Source organism: Panulirus ornatus, chromosome 37 (assembly GCF_036320965.1).
Source record: "Panulirus ornatus isolate Po-2019 chromosome 37, ASM3632096v1, whole genome shotgun sequence".
Taxonomy (NCBI): domain Eukaryota; kingdom Metazoa; phylum Arthropoda; class Malacostraca; order Decapoda; family Palinuridae; genus Panulirus; species Panulirus ornatus.
The window spans coordinates 2,453,080-2,471,378 of record NC_092260.1 but is presented as its reverse complement, the minus strand read 5'-3'; the positions used below and the strand labels follow the sequence as shown (position 1 = coordinate 2,471,378).

The 18,299-nt window shown below is 42.2% G+C and overlaps 1 protein-coding gene across 1 annotated transcript in view; it reads left to right on the top strand.

Annotated features, from left to right (window-relative positions):
- The window catches only part of LOC139760456 (uncharacterized), a 220,372-nt gene that overhangs the window by 12,126 nt on the left and 189,947 nt on the right, over positions 1 to 18,299 (top strand). The window contains exon 2 of the mRNA XM_071683694.1: positions 16,789 to 16,844. The gene's annotated coding sequence lies outside the window, so the exon portion shown is untranslated. The remainder of the gene's footprint in view (positions 1 to 16,788; positions 16,845 to 18,299) is intronic.

The following is an 18,299-nucleotide window of genomic DNA, read 5'->3' as shown; positions in this document are numbered from 1 at the left end:
CGGGTGAGAAACTGCAGAAGCTGGTGACTGAGTTTGGTAAAGTGTGTGAGAGAAGAATGCTGAGATTGAATGTGAATAAGAGCAAGGTTATTAGGTGCAGTAGGGTTGAAGGACAAGTCAGTTGGGAGGTAAGTTTGAATGGAGAAAAAGTGGAGGAAGTGAAGTGTTTTAGATATCTGGGAGTGGATTTGGCAGCAGAGGGAACCATGGAAGCTGAAGTGAGTCACAGAGTGGGGGAGGGGGCGAAAGTTTTTGGAGCGTTGAAAAATGTGTGGAAGGTGAGAACATTATCTCGAAAAGCAAAAATATATATTTTTTGAAGAAATAGTGGTTCCAACAATGTTATATGGTTGTGAGGCGTGGGCTATGGAAATAGTTTTGCAGAGGAGGGTGGATGTATTGGAATTGAGATGTTTGAGAATAAATATGGAGTGAGGTGCTTTGATCGCGTAAGTTATGAAGGGCTAAGAGAGATGTGTGGTAATAAAAAGAGTTTTGTTAAGAGAGCAGAAGAGGATGTTTTGAAATGGTTTGGCCACATGGAGAGAATGAGTGAGGAAAGATTGACCAAGAGGATATATGTGTCAGAGGTTGAGGGAATGAGAGGTGGGAGACCAAACTGGAGGTGGAAGGATGGAGTGAAAAAGATTTTGAGTGATCGGGGCCTGAACATGAGTGAGGGTGAAGGGCGTGCAGGTAATAGAGTGAATTGGAACACTGTGATATACCGGGGTTGACGTGCTGTCACTGGATTGAACCAGGGCGTGTGAAGCGTCTGGGGTACACCATGGAAAGTTTTGTGGGGCCTGGATGTGGAAAGGGAGCTATGGTTTCAATGCATTATACATGACAGCTAGAGACTGAGTGTGAATGAATGTGGCCTTTGTTGTCTTTTCCTAGCGCTACCTCGCGCACATTTGGGGGGAGGGGGTTGTTATTTTATGTGTGGCAGGGTGGCGATGGAAATGATTAAGGGCAGCAAGTGTGAATTATGTACATGTGTACATATGTATATGTCTCTGTATGTATATATATGTATACTTTGAGATGTATAGGTATGTATATATGCGTGTGTGGACATGTATGTATATACATGTGTATGTGGGTGGGTTGGGCCATCTTTTGTCTGATTCCTTGCGCTACCCCTGTAACAGCGATAAAGTATAATAGATAAATGAATACGGAATACAGATTGGAAAAAGGTGAGAACAAAGGACGTAAGGGAAGTGGTGGACGAATGGGATGTAATTAGGAAAGCAGTGATGGCTTGTGCAAAAGATGCTTGTGGCATGAGAAGTGTGGGAGGTGGGCAGATTAGAAAGGGTAGTGAGTGATGGGATGAAGAAGTAAGATTATTAGTGAAAGAGAAGAGAGAGGCATATGGACGATTTTTGCAGGGAAATAATGCAAATGAGTTGGAGATGTATAAAAGAAAGAGGCAGGAGGTCAAGAGAAACGTGCAAGAGGTGAAAAAGAGGGCAAATGAGAGTTGGGTGAGAGAGTATCATTAAATTTTATGGAGAATAAAAAGATGTTTTGGAAGGAGGTAAATAAAGTGCATAAGACGAGGGAACAAATGGGAACATTCATGAAGGGGGCTAATGGGGAGGAGATAACAAGTATTGGTGGTGTGAGAAGGAGATGGAGTGAGTATTTTGAAGGTGTGTTGAATGTGTTTGATGATAGAGTGGCAGATGTAGGGTGTTTTGTTGGAGGTGGTGTACAAAGTGGGAGGGTTAGGGAGAATGATTTGATAAGCAGAGAAGAGATAGTGAAAGCTTTGCGGAAGATGAAAGCCGGCAAGGCAGCTGGTTTGGATGGTATTGCAGTGGAATTTATTAAAAAAGGGATGACTGTATTGTTGATTGGTTGGTAAGGTTATTTGATGTGTGTATGACTCATGGTGAGGTGCCTGAGGATTGGCGGAATGCTTGCATAGTGCCATCGTACAAAGGCAAAGGGGATAAAAGTGAGTGCTCAAATTACTGAGGTATAAGTTTGTTGAGTATTCCTGGTAAATTATATGGGAGGGTATTGATTGAGAGGGTGAAGGCATGTACAGAGCATCAGATTGGGGAAGAGCAGTGTGGTTTCAGAAGTGGTAGAGGATGTGTGGATCAGGTGTTTGCTTTGAAAAATGTATGTGAGAAATACTTAGTAAAGCAAATGGATTTGTATGTAGCATTTATGGATCTGGAAGAGGCATTTGATAGAGATGCTCTGTGGAAGGTATTAAGAACATATGGTGTGGGAGGCAAGTTGTTAGAAGCAGTGAAAAGTTTTTATCGAGGATGTTTTTATTGAGCTTGTGTACATGTAGGAAGAGATGAAAGTGATTTGTTCTCAGTGAATATAGGTTTATGGCAGGGGTGTGTGATGTCTCCATGGTTGTTTAATTTGTTTATGGATGGGGTTGTTAGTGAGGTGAATGCAAGAGTTTTGGAAAGAGGGGCAAGTATGCAGTCTGTTGTGGATGAGAGAGCTTGGGAAGTGAGTCAGTTGTTGTTCACTGATGATACAGCGCTGGTGGCTGATTTGTGTGAGAAACTGCAGAAGCTGGTGACTGAGTTTGGTAAAGTGTGTGAGAGAAGAAAGCTGAGATTGAATGTGAATAAGAGCAAGGTTATTAGATACAGTAGGGTTGTGGGACAAGTGAACTGGGAGATAAGTTTGAATGGAAAAAAACTGGAGGAAGTGAAGTTTTTAGATATCTGGGAGTGGATTTGGCAGTGCATGGAACCATGGAAGCGGAAATGAATCATAGGGTGGGGAGGGGCGAAAGTTTTGGGAGCATTGAAAGATGTGTGGAAGTCAAGAATGTTATCTTGGAAAGCAAAAATGGTTATGTTTAAAGGAATAGTGGTTCCAACAATGTTGTATGGTTGCGAGGCCTGGGCTATGGATAGAGTTGTGCGCAGGAGGGTGGCTGTGCTGGAAATGAGATGTTTGAGGACAATGTGTGGTGTGAGGTGGTTTGATCGAGTAAGTAATGTAAGGGTAAGAGAGATGTGTGGAAATAAAAAGAGCATGGTTGAGAGAGCAGAAAAGGGTATTTTGAAATGGTTTGGGCACATGGAGAGAATGAGTGAGGAAAGATTGACCAAGAGGATATATGTGTCGGAGGTGGAGGGAACGAGGAGAAGTGGGAGACCAAATTGGGGGTGGAAAGATGGAGTGAAAAAGATTTTGTGTGATCGGGGCCTGAACATGCAGGAGGGTGAAAGGAGGGCAAGGAATAGAGTGAATTGGATCGATGTGGTATACCGGGGTTGACATGCTGTCAGTGGATTGAATCAGGGCATGTGAAACGTCTGGGGTAAACCATGGAAAGTTGTGTGGGGCCTGGATGTGGAAAGGGAGCTGTGGTTTCGGGCATTATTGCATTACAGCCAGAGACTAAGTGTGAACGAACGGGGCCTTTATTGTCTTTTCCTAGTGCTACCTCGCACACATGAGGGGGGAGGGGGATGGTATTCCATGTGTGGCGAGGTGGCGATGGGAATGAATAAAGGCAGACAGTGTGAATTGTGTGCATGGGTTTATATTTATGTGTCTTTGTGTGTATATATATGTGTACATTGAGATGTATAGGTATGTATATTTGCGTGTGTGGACATGTATGTATATACATTGTGTATGGGGGTGGGTTGGGCCATTTCTTTCGTCTGTTTCCTTGCGCTACCTCGCAAACGCGGGAGACAGCGACAAAGCAAAATAAATATAAATATAATAAATTATTTTACTTTGTTGCTGTCTCCCGCGTTAGCGATGTAGTACAAGGAAACAGACGAAAGAATGGCCCAACCCACCCACATACACATGTATATGCATATACGTCCACACACGCAAATATACATACGTATACATCTCACTGTATACATATATGTACACGCACAGACATATATATATATATATATATATATATATTTTTTTTTTTTTTCAAACTATTCGCCATTTCCCGCATTAGCGAGGTAGCGTTAAGAACAGAGGACTGGGCCTTTGAGGGAATACCCTCACCTGGGTTCCTTCTTTTGGAAAAAAGAAAAAAAAAAAAAAAAAAAAAAGAGAGGTGAGGATTTCCAGCCCCCCACTCCCTCCCCTTTTAGTCGCCTTCTACGACACGCAGGGAATACGTGGGAAGTATTCTTTCTCCCCTATCCCAAGGGATAATATTTTTTTTTTTTTTTTTTTTTTGCTTTGTCGCTGTCTCCCGCGTTTGCGAGGTAGCGCTAGGAAACAGACGAAAGAAATGGCCCAACCCACCCCCATACACATATATATACATACGTCCACACACGCAAATATACATACCTACACAGCTTTCCATGGTTTACCCCAGACGCTTCATATGCCCTGATTCAATCCACTGACAGCACGCCAACCCAGGTATACCACATCGATCCAATTCACTCTATTCCTTGCCCTCCTTTCACCCTCCTGCATGTTCAGGCCCCAATCGCACAAAATCTTTTTCACTCCATCTTTCCACCTCCAATTTGGTCTCCCACTTCTCCTCGTTCCCTCCACCTCCGACACATATATCCTCTTGGTCAATCTTTCCTCACTCATTCTCTCCATGTGCCCAAACCATTTCAAAACACCCTCTTCTGCTCTCTCAACCACGCTCTTTTTATTTCCACACAACTCTCTTACCCTTACGTTACTTACTCGATCAAACCACCTCACACCACACATTGTCCTCAAACATCTCATTTCCAGCACATCCATCCTCCTGCGCACAACTCTATCCATAGCCCACGCCTCGCAACCATACAACATTGTTGGAACCACTATTCCTTCAAACATACCCATTTTTGCTTTCCGAGATAATGTTCTCGACTTCCACACATTCTTCAAGGCTCCCAGAATTTTCGCCCCCTCCCCCACCCTATGATCCACTTCCGCTTCCATGGTTCCATCCGCTGCCAGATCCACTCCCAGATATCTAAAACACTTTACTTCCTCCAGTTTTTCTCCATTCAAACTTACCTCCCAATTGACTTGACCCTCAACCCTACTGTACCTAATTACCTTGCTCTTATTCACATTTACTCTTAACTTTCTTCTTTCACACACTTTACCAAACTCAGTCACCAGCTTCTGCAGTTTCTCACATGAATCAGCCACCAGCACTGTATCATCAGCAAACAACAATTGACTCACTTCCCAAGCTCTCTCAACCACAACAGACTTCATACTTGCCCCTCTTTCCAAAACTCTTGCATTCACCTCCCTAACAACCCCATCCATAAACAAATTAAACACCCATGGAGATATCACACACCCCTGCCGCAAACCTACATTCACTGAGAACCAATCACTTTCCTCTCTTCCTACATGTATACATGCCTTACATCCTCGATAAAAACTTTTCACTGCTTCTAACAACTTGCCTCCCACACCATATATTCTTAATACCTTACACAGAGCATCTCTATCAACTCTATTATATGCCTTCTCCAGATCCATAAATGCTACATACAAATCCATTTGCTTTTCTAAGTATTTCTCACATACATTCTTCAAAGCAAACACCTGATCCACACATCCTCTACCACTTCTGAAACCACACTGCTCTTCCCCAATCTGATGCTCTGTACATGCCTTCACCCTCTCAATCAATACCCTCCCATATAATTTACCAGGAATACTCAGCAAACTTATACCTCTGTAATTTGAGCACTCACTCCTATCCCCTTTGCCTTTGTACAATGGCACTATGCACGCATTCCGCCAATCCGTAGGCACCTCACCATGAGTCATACATACATTAAATAACCTTACCAACCAGTCAATAATACAGTCACCCCCTTTTTTAATAAATTCCACTGCAATATCATCCAAACCTGCTGCCTTGCCGGCTTTCATCTTCCGCAAAGCTTTTTTGACCTCTTCTCTGTTTTCGAAATCATTTTCCCTAACCCTCTCACTTTGCACACCATCTCGACCAAAACACCCTATATCTGCCACTCTATCATCAAACACATTCAACAAACCTTCAGAATACTCACTCCATCTTCTCACATCACCACTACGTGTTATCACCTCCCCATTAGCCCCCTCCACTGAAGTTCCTGTTTGTTCCCTTGTCTTATGCACTTTATTTACCTCCTTCCAAAACATCTTTTTATTCTCCCTAGAATTTAATGGCACACTCTCACCCCAACTCTCATTTGCCCCCTTTTTCACCTCTTGCACCTTTCTCTTGACCTCCTGCCTCTTTCTTTTATACATCTCCCACTCATATGCATTATTTCCTTGCAAAAATCGTCCAAATGCCTCTCTCTTGTCTTTCACTAATAATCTTACTTCTTCATTCCACCACTCACCACCCTTTCTAATCTGCCAACCTCCCACGCTTCTCATGCCATTATCATCTTTTGTGCAAGCCGTCACCGCTTCCCTAAATACATCCCATTCCTTCCCCACTCCGCTTACCTCCTTTGTTCTCACCCTTCTTCCTTTCTGTGCTCAGTCTCTCATGGCACTTCCTCACACAAGTCTCCTTCCCTAGCTCACTTACTCTCACCACTCTCTTCACCCCAACATTCTCTCTTCTTTTCTGAAAACCTCTACAAATCTTCACCTTTGCCTCCACAAGATAATGATCAAACATCCCTCCAGTTGCACCTCTCAGCACATTAACATCCAAAAAAACTCTTTCGCGTGCCTATCATTTAACACGTAATCCAATAACGCGCTCTGGCCATCTCTCCTACTTACATACGTATACCTATGTATATCTCTCTTTTTAAACCAGTTATTCCCAATCACCATTCCTTTTTCAACACATAAATCTACAAGCTCTTCACCATTTCCATTTACAGCAATGAACACCCCATGTATACTAATTATTCCCTCAACTGCCACATTACTCACCTTTGCATTCAAATCTCCCATCACTATAACCTGGTCTCATGCATCAAAACCTTTAACACACTCATTCAGCTGCTCCCAAAACACTTGCTTCTCATGATCTTTCTTCTCATGCCCAGGTGCATATGCACCAATAATCACCCATCTTTCTCCATCAACTTTCAGTTTTACCCATATCAATCTGGAGTTTACTTTCTTACATTCTATCACATACTCCCATCACTCCTGTTTCACGAGTAGTGCTACTCCATCCCTTGCTCTTGTCCTCTCACTAACCCCTGACTTTACTCCCAAGACATTCCCAAACCACTCTTCCCCTTTACCCTTGAACTTCGTTTCACTCAGAGCCAAAACATCCAGGTTCCTTTCCTCAAACATACTACCTATCTCTCCTTTTTTCTCATCTTGGTTACATCCACACACATTTAGACACCCTAATCTGAGCCTTCGTGGAGGATGAGCACTCCCGTCGTGACTCCTTCTTCTGTTTCCCCTTTTAGAAAGTTAAAATACAAGGAGGGGAGGGTTTCTAGCCCCCCTGCTCCCATCCCCTTTAGTCGCCTTCTACGACACGTGAGGAATGCGTGGGAAGTATCCTTTCTCCCCTATTCCCAGGGATATTTATTTATTTTATTATACTTTGTCGCAGTCTCCTGCGTTAGTGAGGTAGCCCAAGGCAACAGATTACAGAATGGCCCAACCCCACCCACAGACACAAATATCTACATACACGTCCACTCACGTACATATACATACCTATACATCTCAAAGTATACATATATATACACACACAGACATTTATTAGAAAAGGGGGTGACTGTATTGTTGACTGGTTGGTAAGGTTATTTAATGTATGTATGACTCATGGTGAGGTGCCTGAGGATTGGCAGAATGCGTGCATAGTGCCATTGTACAAAGGCAAAGGGGATAAGAGTGAGTGCTCAAATTACAGAGGTATAAGTTTGTTGAGTATTCCTGGTAAATTATATGGGAGGGTATTGATTGAGAGGGTGAAGGCATATACAGAGCATCAGATTGGGGAAGAGCAGTGTGGTTTCAGAAGTGGTTGAGGATGTGTGGATCAGGTGTTTGCTTTGAAGAATGTATGTGAGAAATACTTAGAAAAGCAAATGGATTTGTATGTAGCATTTATGGATCTGGAGAAGGCATATGATAGAGATGCTCTGTGGAAGGTATTAAGAATATATGGTGTGGGAGGCAAGTTGTTAGAAGCAGTGAAAAGTTTTTATCGAGGATGTAAGGCATGTGTATGTGTAGGAAGAGAGGAAAGTGATTGGTTCCCAGTGAATGTAGGTTTGCGGCAGGGGTGTGTGATGTCTCCATGGTTGTTTAATTTGTTTATGGATGGGGTTGTTAGGGAGGTGAATGCAAGAGTTTTGGAAAGAGGGGCAAGTATGAAGTCTGTTGTGGATGAGAAAGCTTGGGAAGTGAGTCAGTTGTTGTTCGCTGATGATACAGCGCTGGTGGCTGATTCATGTAAGAAACTGCAGAAGCTGGTGACTGAGTTTGGTAGTGTGTGAAAGAAGAAAGTTAAGAGTAAATGTGAATAAGAGCAAGGTTATTAGGTACAGTAGGGTTGAGGGTCAAGTCAATTGGGAGGTAAGTTTGAATGGAGAAAAACTGGAGGAAGTAAAGTGTTTTAGAAATCTGGGAGTGGATCTGGCAGCGGATGGAACCATGGAAGCAGAAGTGAATCATAGGGTGGGGGAGGGGGTGAAAATTCTGGGAGCATTGAAGAATGTGTGGAAGTCGAGAACATTATCTCGGAAAGCAAAAATGGGTATGTTTGAAGGAATAGTGGTTCCAACAATGTTGTATGGTTGCGAGGCGTGGGCTATGGATAGAGCTGTGCGCTGGAGGATGGATGTGCTGGAAATGAGATGTTTGAGGACAATGTGTGGTGTGAGGTGGTTTGATCGAGTAAGTAATGTAAGGGTAAGAGAGATGTGTGGAAATAAAAAGAGCGTGGTTGAGAGAGCAGAAGAGGGTGTTTTGAAATGGTTTGGGCACATGGAGAGAATGAGTGAGGAAAGATTGACCAAGAGGATATATGTGTCGGAGGTGGAGGGAATGAGAAGTGGGAGACCAAATTGGAGGTGGAAAGATGGAGTGAAAAAGATTTTGTGTGATCGGGGCCTGAACATGCAGGAGGGTGAAAGGCGGGCAAGGAATAGAGTGAATTGGATCGATGTGGTATACCGGGGTTGACGTGCTGTCAGTGGATTGAATCAGGGCATGTGAAGCGTCTGGGGTAAACCATGGAAAGTTGTGTGGGGCATGGATGTGGAAAGGGAGTTGTGGTTTCGGGCATTATTGCATGACAGCTAGAGACTGTGTGTGAACGAATGGGGCCTTTGTTATCTTTTCCTAGTGCTACCTCGCACACGAGGGGGGAGGGTGATGGTATTCCATGTGTGGCGAGGTGGCGATGCGAATGAATAAAGGCAGACAGTGTGAATTGTGTGCATGGGTATATATGTATGTGTCTGTCTATGTATATATATGTGTACATTGAGATGTATAGGTATGTATAGTTGCGTGTGTGGATATGTATGTATGTACATTGTGTATGGGGGTGGGTTTGGCCATTTCTTTCGTCTGTTTCCTTGCGCTACCTTATAAACGCGGGAGACAGCGACAAAGCAAAATAAATAGAAATAAAATAAATATTTATATATTTATTTTTTTTTTGCTCTGTCGCTGTTTCCCGCATTTGCGAGGTAGCGCAAGGAAACGGAAGAAAGAAATGGCCCAACCCACCCCCATACACATGTATATACACACACGTCCACACACGCAAATATACATACCTATACATCTCAATGTACACATATATATACACACACAGATACATACATATATACCCATGCACACAATTCACTCTGTCTGCCTTTATTCATTCCCATCGCCACCTCGCCACACATGGAATGCCATCCCCCTTCCCCCTCATGTGTGCGAGGTAGCGCTAGGAAAAGATAACAAAGGCCCCATTCGTTCACACTCAGTCTAAAGCTGTCATGCAATAATGCCCGAAACCACAGCTCCCTTTCCACATCCAGGCCCCACACAACTTTCCATGGTTTACCCCAGACGCTTCACATGCCCTGATTCAATCCACTGACAGCACGTCAACCCCGGTATACCACATCGATCCAATTCACTCTATTCCTTGCCTGCCTTTCACCCTCCTGCATGTTCAGGCCCCGATCACTCAAAATCTTTTTCACTCCATCTTTCCACCTCCAATTTGGTCTCCCACTTCTCCTCGTTCCCTCCACCTCCGACACATATATCCTCTTGGTCAATCTTTCCTCACTCATTCTCTCCATGTGCCCAAACCATTTCAAAACACCCTCTTCTGCTCTCTCAACCATGCTCTTTTTATTTCCACACATCTCTCTTACCCTTACATTACTTACTCGATCAAACCACCTCACACCACACATTGTCCTCAAACATCTCATTTCCAGCACATCCACCCTCCAGCGCACAACTCTATCCATAGCCCATGCCTCGCAACCATACAACATTGTTGGAACCACTATTCCTTCAAACATACCAATTTTTGCTTTCCGAGATAATGTTCTCGACTTCCACACATTCTTCAATGCTCCCAGGATTTTCGCCCCCTCCCCCACCCTATGATCCTCTTCCGCTTCCATGGTTCCATCCGCTGCCAGATCCACTCCCAGATTTCTAAAACACTTTACTTCCTCCAGTTTTTCTCCATTCAAACTTACCTCCCAATTGACTTGACCCTCAACCCTACTGTACCTAATAACCTTGCTCTTATTCACATTTACTCTTAACTTTCTTCTTTCACACACTTTACCAAACTCAACCACCAGCTTCTGCAGTTTCTCACATGAATCAGCCACCAGCGCTGTATCATCAGCAAACAACAACTGACTCACTTCCCAAGCTCTCTCATCCACAACAGACTTCATACTTGCCCCTCTTTCCAAAACTCTTGCATTCACCTCCCTAACAACCCCATCCATAAACAAATTAAACAACCATGGAGACATCACACACCCCTGCCACAAACCTACATTCACTGAGAACCAATCACTTTCCTCTCTTCCTACACGTACACATGCCTTACATCCTCGATAAAAACTTTTCACTGCTTCTAACAACTTTCCTCCCACACCATATATTCTTAATACCTTCCACAGAGCATCTCTATCAACTCTATCATATTCCTTCTCCAGATCCATAAATGCTACATACAAATCCATTTGCTTTTCTAAGTATTTCTCACATACATTCTTTAAAGCAAACACCTGATCCACACTTCCTCTACCACTTCTGAAAACACACTGCTCTTCCCCAATCTGATGCTCTGTAACTGCCTCTTCACCCTCTCAATCAATACCCTCCCATATAATTTGCCAGGAATACTCAACAAACTTATACCTCTGTAATTTGAGCACTCACTCTTATCCCCTTTGCCTTTGTATAATGGCACTATGCACGCATTCCGCCAATCCTCAGGCACCTCACCATGAGTCATACATACATTAAATGACCTTACCAACCAGTCAACAATACAGTCACCCCCTTTTTTAATAAATTCCACTGCAATACCATCCAAACCTGCTGCCTTGCTGGCTTTCATCCTCCGCAAAGCGTTTACTACCTCTTATCTGTTTACCAAATCACTTTCCCTAACCCTCTCACTTTGCACACCACCTTGACCAAGACACCCTATATCTGCCACTCTATCATCAAACACATTCAACAAACCTTCAAAATACTCACTCCATCTCCTTGTCACATCACCACTACTTGTTATCACCTCCCCATTAGCGCCCTTCACTGATGGCGAATAGAGGGGACGGGAGCAGGGTGCCAGAAATCCTCCCCTCCTTGTATTTTTAACTTTTTAAAAAATGGGAAACAGAAGGAGTCACGCGGGGAGTGCTCATCCTCCTCGTAGACTCAGATTGGGGTGTCTAAATGTGTGTGGATGTAACCAAGATGTGAAAAAAGGAGAGATAGGTAGTATGTTTGAGGAAAGGAACCTGGATGTTTTGGCTCTGAGATAAACGAAGCTCAAGGGTGAAGGGGAAGAGTGGTTTGGGAATGTCTTGGGAGCAAAGTCAGGGGTTAGTGAGAGGACAAGGGAAGGAGTAGCAGTACTCCTGAAACAGGAGTTGTGGGAGTATGTGATAGAGTGTAAGAAAGTAAACTCTAGATTAATATGGGTAAAACTGAAAGTGGATGGAGAGAGATGGGTGATTATTGGTGCATATGCACCTGGGCATGAGAGGAAAGATCATTAGAGGCAAGTGTTTTGGGAGCAGATAAATGAGTGTGTTAGTGGTTTTGATGCACAAGACCATGTTATAGTGATGGGTGATTTGAATGCAAAGGTGAGTAATGTGGCAGTTGAGGGAATAATTGGTATACATAGGATGTTCAGTGTTGTAAATGGAAATGGTGAAGAGCTTGTAGATTTATGTGCTGGAAAAGGACTGGTGATTGGGAATACCTGGTTTAAAAAGCGAGATATACATAAGTATATGTATGTAAGTAGGAGAGATGGCCAGAGAGCGTTATTGGATTACGTGTTAATTGACAGGCGCGCGAAAGAGAGACTTTTGGATGTAAATGTGCTGAGAGGTGCAACTGGAGGGATGTCTGATCATTAGCTTGTGGAGGCTAAGGTGAAGATTTGTATGGGTTTTCAGAAAAGAAGAGTGAATGTTGGGGTGAAGAGGGTGGTGAGAGTAAGTGAGCTTGGGAAGGAGACTTGTGTGAGGAAGTACCAGGAGAGACTGAGTACAGAATGGAAAAAGGTGAGAACAATGGAAGTAAGGGGAGTGCGGAAGGAATGGGATGTATTTAGGGAATCACTGATGGATTGCGTAAAAGATGCTTTTGGCATGAGAAGCGTGGGACGTGGGTTGATTAGAAAGGGTAGTGAGTGGTGGGATGAAGAAGTAAGATTATTAGTGAAAGAGAAGAGAGAGGCATTTGGACGATTTTTGCCGGGAAAAAATGCAATTGAGTGGGAGATGTATAAAAGAAAGAGACAGGAGGTCAAGAGAAAGGTGCAAGAGGTGAAAAAGAGGTCACAAATGAGAGTTGGGGTGAGAGAGTATTATTAAATTTTAGGGGGAATAAAAAGATGTTCTGGAAGGAGGTAAATAAAGTGCGTAAGACAAGGGAGCAAAATAAATAATATATTATTTTTATATATAAATTATTTTATATTATGTTGCTGTCTCCCCTGTTATCGAGGTAACGCAAGAAACCAGACTAAAGAATGGCCCAACCCACCCACATACACATGTATATACATACACGTCCACATATACACATATACATACGTGTACATTTCAACATATACATATATATACATACACAGACCTGTATATACATACACATCCACACGTGCACATATGCATACCTATACATTTCACTGTATACATATATATACATACACAGACATGTACATATATGTACATGTACATAATTCATTACTTCCTACCTTTATTCTTCCCGTTGCCACCCTGCCACACATGAAATGATAACCCTCTCCCCCCGCACGCATGTGAGGTAGTGTCAGGAAAAGACAACAAAGGCCAGATTCGTTCACACTTAGTCTCTAGCTGTCATGCATAATAGACCGAAACCACAGCTCCCTTTCCACATCCAGGCCCCAAAAAACTTTCCATATATTTAAGTGGTTGGCAATCTTATATGCTTGGTGACCTAGGTGTTCGGCCAAAGTATTCTTTATTTATTATATGATTTGAACAAGTTGACCTCAATTTTTCAGAAGGCCAGTAATGCTTAAGTAATTGAGTGGGAGATTCTTAATAATCAAATTGTAAAGCTCAGACATCACAAAAAGAACCTTTTTAAATTGTAAGGAAACTATATCCGTTGAATTCTTTATATACAGTATTTTTTTTTTAGAATATGTTAGTGGCCCATATTCTTGATTTTTAATGGGGGTATCAAATGTCATTCTGGAAAGCTTACTGCCTAATGCAGTTATTATGATTTTTATATCCACATATCCAATAAAAATGAAACAGTGACTATAGTTTATCTGTATTATAGTGAGTATGCAACATTATCCTCAAAAACATGGGTAAATATAATTTTTTTTTTTTTTTTTTTTTTTTTAGCTTTGTCGCTGTCTCCCGCGTTTGCGAGGTAGCGCAAGGAAACAAGACGAAAGAAATGGCCCAACCCACCCCCATACACATGTATATACATACGTCCACACACGCAAATATACATACCTACACAGCTTTCCATGGTTTACCCCAGACGCTTCACATGCCCCGATTCAATCCACTGACAGCATGTCAACCCTGGTATACCACATCGCTCCAATTCACTCTATTCCTTGCCCTCCTTTCACCCTCCTGCATGTTCAGGCCCCGATCACACAAAATCTTTTTCACTCCATCTTTCCACCTCCAATTTGGTCTCCCTCTTCTCCTTGTTCCCTCCACCTCCGACACATATATCCTCTTGGTCAATCTTTCCTCACTCATTCTCTCCATGTGCCCAAATCATTTCAAAACACCCTCTTCTGCTCTCTCAACCACGCTCTTTTTATTTCCACACATCTCTCTTACCCTTACGTTACTTACTCGATCAAACCACCTCACACCACACATTGTCCTCAAACATCTCATATCCAGCACATCCATCCTCCTGCGCACAACTCTATCCATAGCCCACGCCTCGCAACCATACAACATTGTTGGAACCACTATTCCTTCAACATACCCATTTTTGCTTTCCAAGATAATGTTCTCGACTTCCACACATTCTTCAAGGCTCCCAGAATTTTTGCCCCCTCCCCCACCCTATGATCCACTTCCGCTTCCATGGTTCCATCCGCTGCCAGATCCACTCCCAGATATCTAAAACACTTCACTTCCTCCAGTTTTTCTCCATTCAAACTCACCTCCCAATTGACTTGACCCTCAACCCTACTGTACCTAATAACCTTGCTCTTATTCACATTTACTCTTAACTTTCTTCTTTCACACACTTTACCAAACTCAGTCACCAGCTTCTGCAGTTTCTCACATGAATCAGCCACCAGCGCTGTATCATCAGCGAACAACAACTGACTCACTTCCCAAGCTCTCTCATCCCCAACAGACTTCATACTTGCCCCTCTTTCCAAAACTCTTGCATTCACCTCCCTAACAACCCCATCCATAAACAAATTAAACAACCATGGAGACATCACACACCCCTGCCGCAAACCTACATTCACTGAGAACCAATCACTCTCCTCTCTTCCTACACGTACACATGCCTTGCATCCTCGATAAAAACTTTTCACTGCTTCTAACAACTTGCCTCCCACACCATATATTCTTAATACCTTCCACAGAGCATCTCTATCAACTCTATCATATGCCTTCTCCAGATCCATAAATGCTACATTACAAATCCATTTGCTTTTCTAAGTATTTCTCACATACATTCTTCAAAGCAAACACCTGATCCACACATCCTCTACCACTTCTGAAACCACACTGCTCTTCCCCAATCTGATGCTCTGTACATGCCTTCACCCTCTCAATCACTAGTGCCAGGTCATCAACGAAAACCTCAAAACTTTTATTACAGACACTGTTGTGATGCCTATTTCATTACAGTGTGACTTAAGGGAGATCAAAATGATAATACTGTAGCTGGTAGGCATCCAGGAACTGGGGGAGTATATTACTGGCACTCCCTTCTGGGTATCGGGAGGGTTAGTGACAGTTGCGTATTGAGCCAGCACTTTTGTGGTTGTCAAATTGCACTCTTCTGTCTTAGGTAGCAGTCTTTTCTTTCTGCCTTGCCCACATGTGGACTATGGCATTTTGTCCACAAACAAACAATCTTTCCTTGTCATACATAACAGTCATACATAACAGTTGACAAGACTTAACTCACACACCTCATTCTTCTTAATTCTAGATTTTCCTGTGGTGAGTACCATGCAGTTGCCCTTCCTTTTGGGAAAACAGTAGGAGCAGTAGATCGAAGTTGTAGGTAGGAATATTTAGGCAGGAGTATTAGATAGAAACATTAGGTAGAAGGGTTCATAGGAACATTAGGTTGAATTAGGAACATTAGGTAGGAGCCTCTGCAAACATTGTGCTAGAGTTACCCCCTGCCAGTCCCCTGTTAAGGATAAGGCACTAAAGGCTGTGAAAGAGCATGATGTTCACTAATTATGAAGCCTCTGTTGCCATGACCACCCCGTTGAGGGAGTACGAGATGGGAGCAGGCATCAGAGATAGATAGTACCAAAGCCAAAATACAGTTGTACTTTGATGGATCTCGCTGTCTGCAGAGCATTGCATGTCACATTCTTTTCACTTCACTTAGATGCTTTCAAAGACATGTAAGAGATGTATGGATAGTATTCTTTATCCTCATGTTTCCAAAATAAAGTAAACTTCATGATTTACCATTTCAACTGGCATTTCTTGGATTTGTGTGTCATTTCCTTTGCTTTATCATTTGTTATGAAATACTTGAAATTACTCAAAATAAGATATGTATTATTTTCATTATTTCTTTATGTAGGGGCAGTAACAGGTTGGACAGAAAGAGAATGAGAGAATATATGACTATAATTTGTTTTATTACACTTTGCAAAGGAACACTGATATATTTTTGACAACACAGTGAAATGTGATGAATATTGGAAATTCTCAGGATGGCTATTAATTTCTTTCGTGGTAGTGTGTATGTAGCAATACTTAGGAGCAGTCACACCATAGTAAACATCACAGAAGCTATTGTGCAACTGTAGTTTGTAGTAGTAAAGGCTGAAATATGCAAAGCATTGTTTTTATCAGATGAATGTTCATATTATATGCTTCATAAGTATGTGATTTCTTTTTCCAGGAACAGTGACTTTGCAGATTTTTCTTCATTTCCTCAAGATCCATCTGGCCCATCAGGTAAGAATTTTTTTTTCATAGTTCTGACTTGTTGAAGGTAGATATTTATGGAGAGCAAAAGTAATTGTAAATTCCAGGTAAAATTAGTAAAAAGTTAAAGTAAAGCGAAGACACTTGACAAAAGGAATCCTGCAAAATGCAATAAAGTTTGCATGACAGAAGCTGTATAGGTAAAAAGTATATGTTCATACAATTTCTGTCCCAGGAGTCTCTGCCCCAGGAGTCCTTTGTATCTTTATGAAGTTCTTGCAGCTGTCAGGAAGCTGGCCACATCCACCGGTCGGGACCAGAGGCCATCAAATGTAACAATATTATGTGTTTATATGGAGGGAGTTCAGGGCAATTCGCTAGTTTGTGCTTGGTGTCTTTGTTGCAATAGTTGCATCATGGGCATGAAGGGTCTTGAAATGTGTTGATATGGTGTTTGTACTGCTGTGGGGATGGATGGTGTTCAGAACATGGATAGGAAAGTGTGGCTCGTGTTTGTTAGGGATTGTTTCCTCTGATGGATGTATGTTTGTGGGTTTAAGACTGAGTTGGGGGGTGGTTGTTTATTGCTCATTGGGTTATATCTTTGTATATGTGTTTTGTTAGAGTAATATTTGGCAGGAGTTGGGGGATCTGTAAATAGAAGTTGCTGAAGTATGAGGCATGGGTGCTTAAGCTTTCCACTAGGAGATCAGTAGATAACTATGGAGAGGTTCGGGTGGGAGGGGTTGCTATTGCATAGAACCGATTGCGGAGTATGTCAAGCTGGGATTGTATTGGGAAGATTTTTGTTTTATTTTGTAGTTGAGTATTTGTGGCAAGTAGGCAGCCATTGAGTCCATCATTTTGTGTTGTTTGTAGCTTTGTAACATGGGGACCTCACAGAATGATGAGGTTGTATTTCTAGTGATCTGTCTGTATAGCATCAATTTTATTGTATGAGTATTTTAAACCTTTACTTTAAAGACAGTTATGTTCAAGACCAAAGATTTTCACATTCTAATTCTCATGTTTGGACTGTACCTAAAGCATCTTTGCTTACCATCAATATGCCACACTCTTAGCATGATGTGAATTAGTCTCTCTCATTCAGTAGTTGTTGCCATTTCATTGGTAGATTAGATGATATTTCTTGATTCTCACTGAGAATGCTGGTGATGAGGGCTTAAGATGGGAGGTGATGGAGTGGGTTGGGAGTACAGGAATTGTTCGTCAAGCCTTTCCAGAGTAAGTTTATTCATGTTAGGATGTAATATTTCCAGTAATATGTTTGGCTCTTAATATTACCTATTTTAACATTTTCATGTTAGATTTTATTTACATTAAGATCATGAAAACTTTGTTTTCCTTATAAGGTAACCATCAGTGGCTGAAATATGTTAAGAATATGAAGTTATTTTGCTCTGGTAAATTCTGATCAAGCAGGAGTTTTGGGAATGTGGGTAAGATTGAAACTGGGTTGTGATA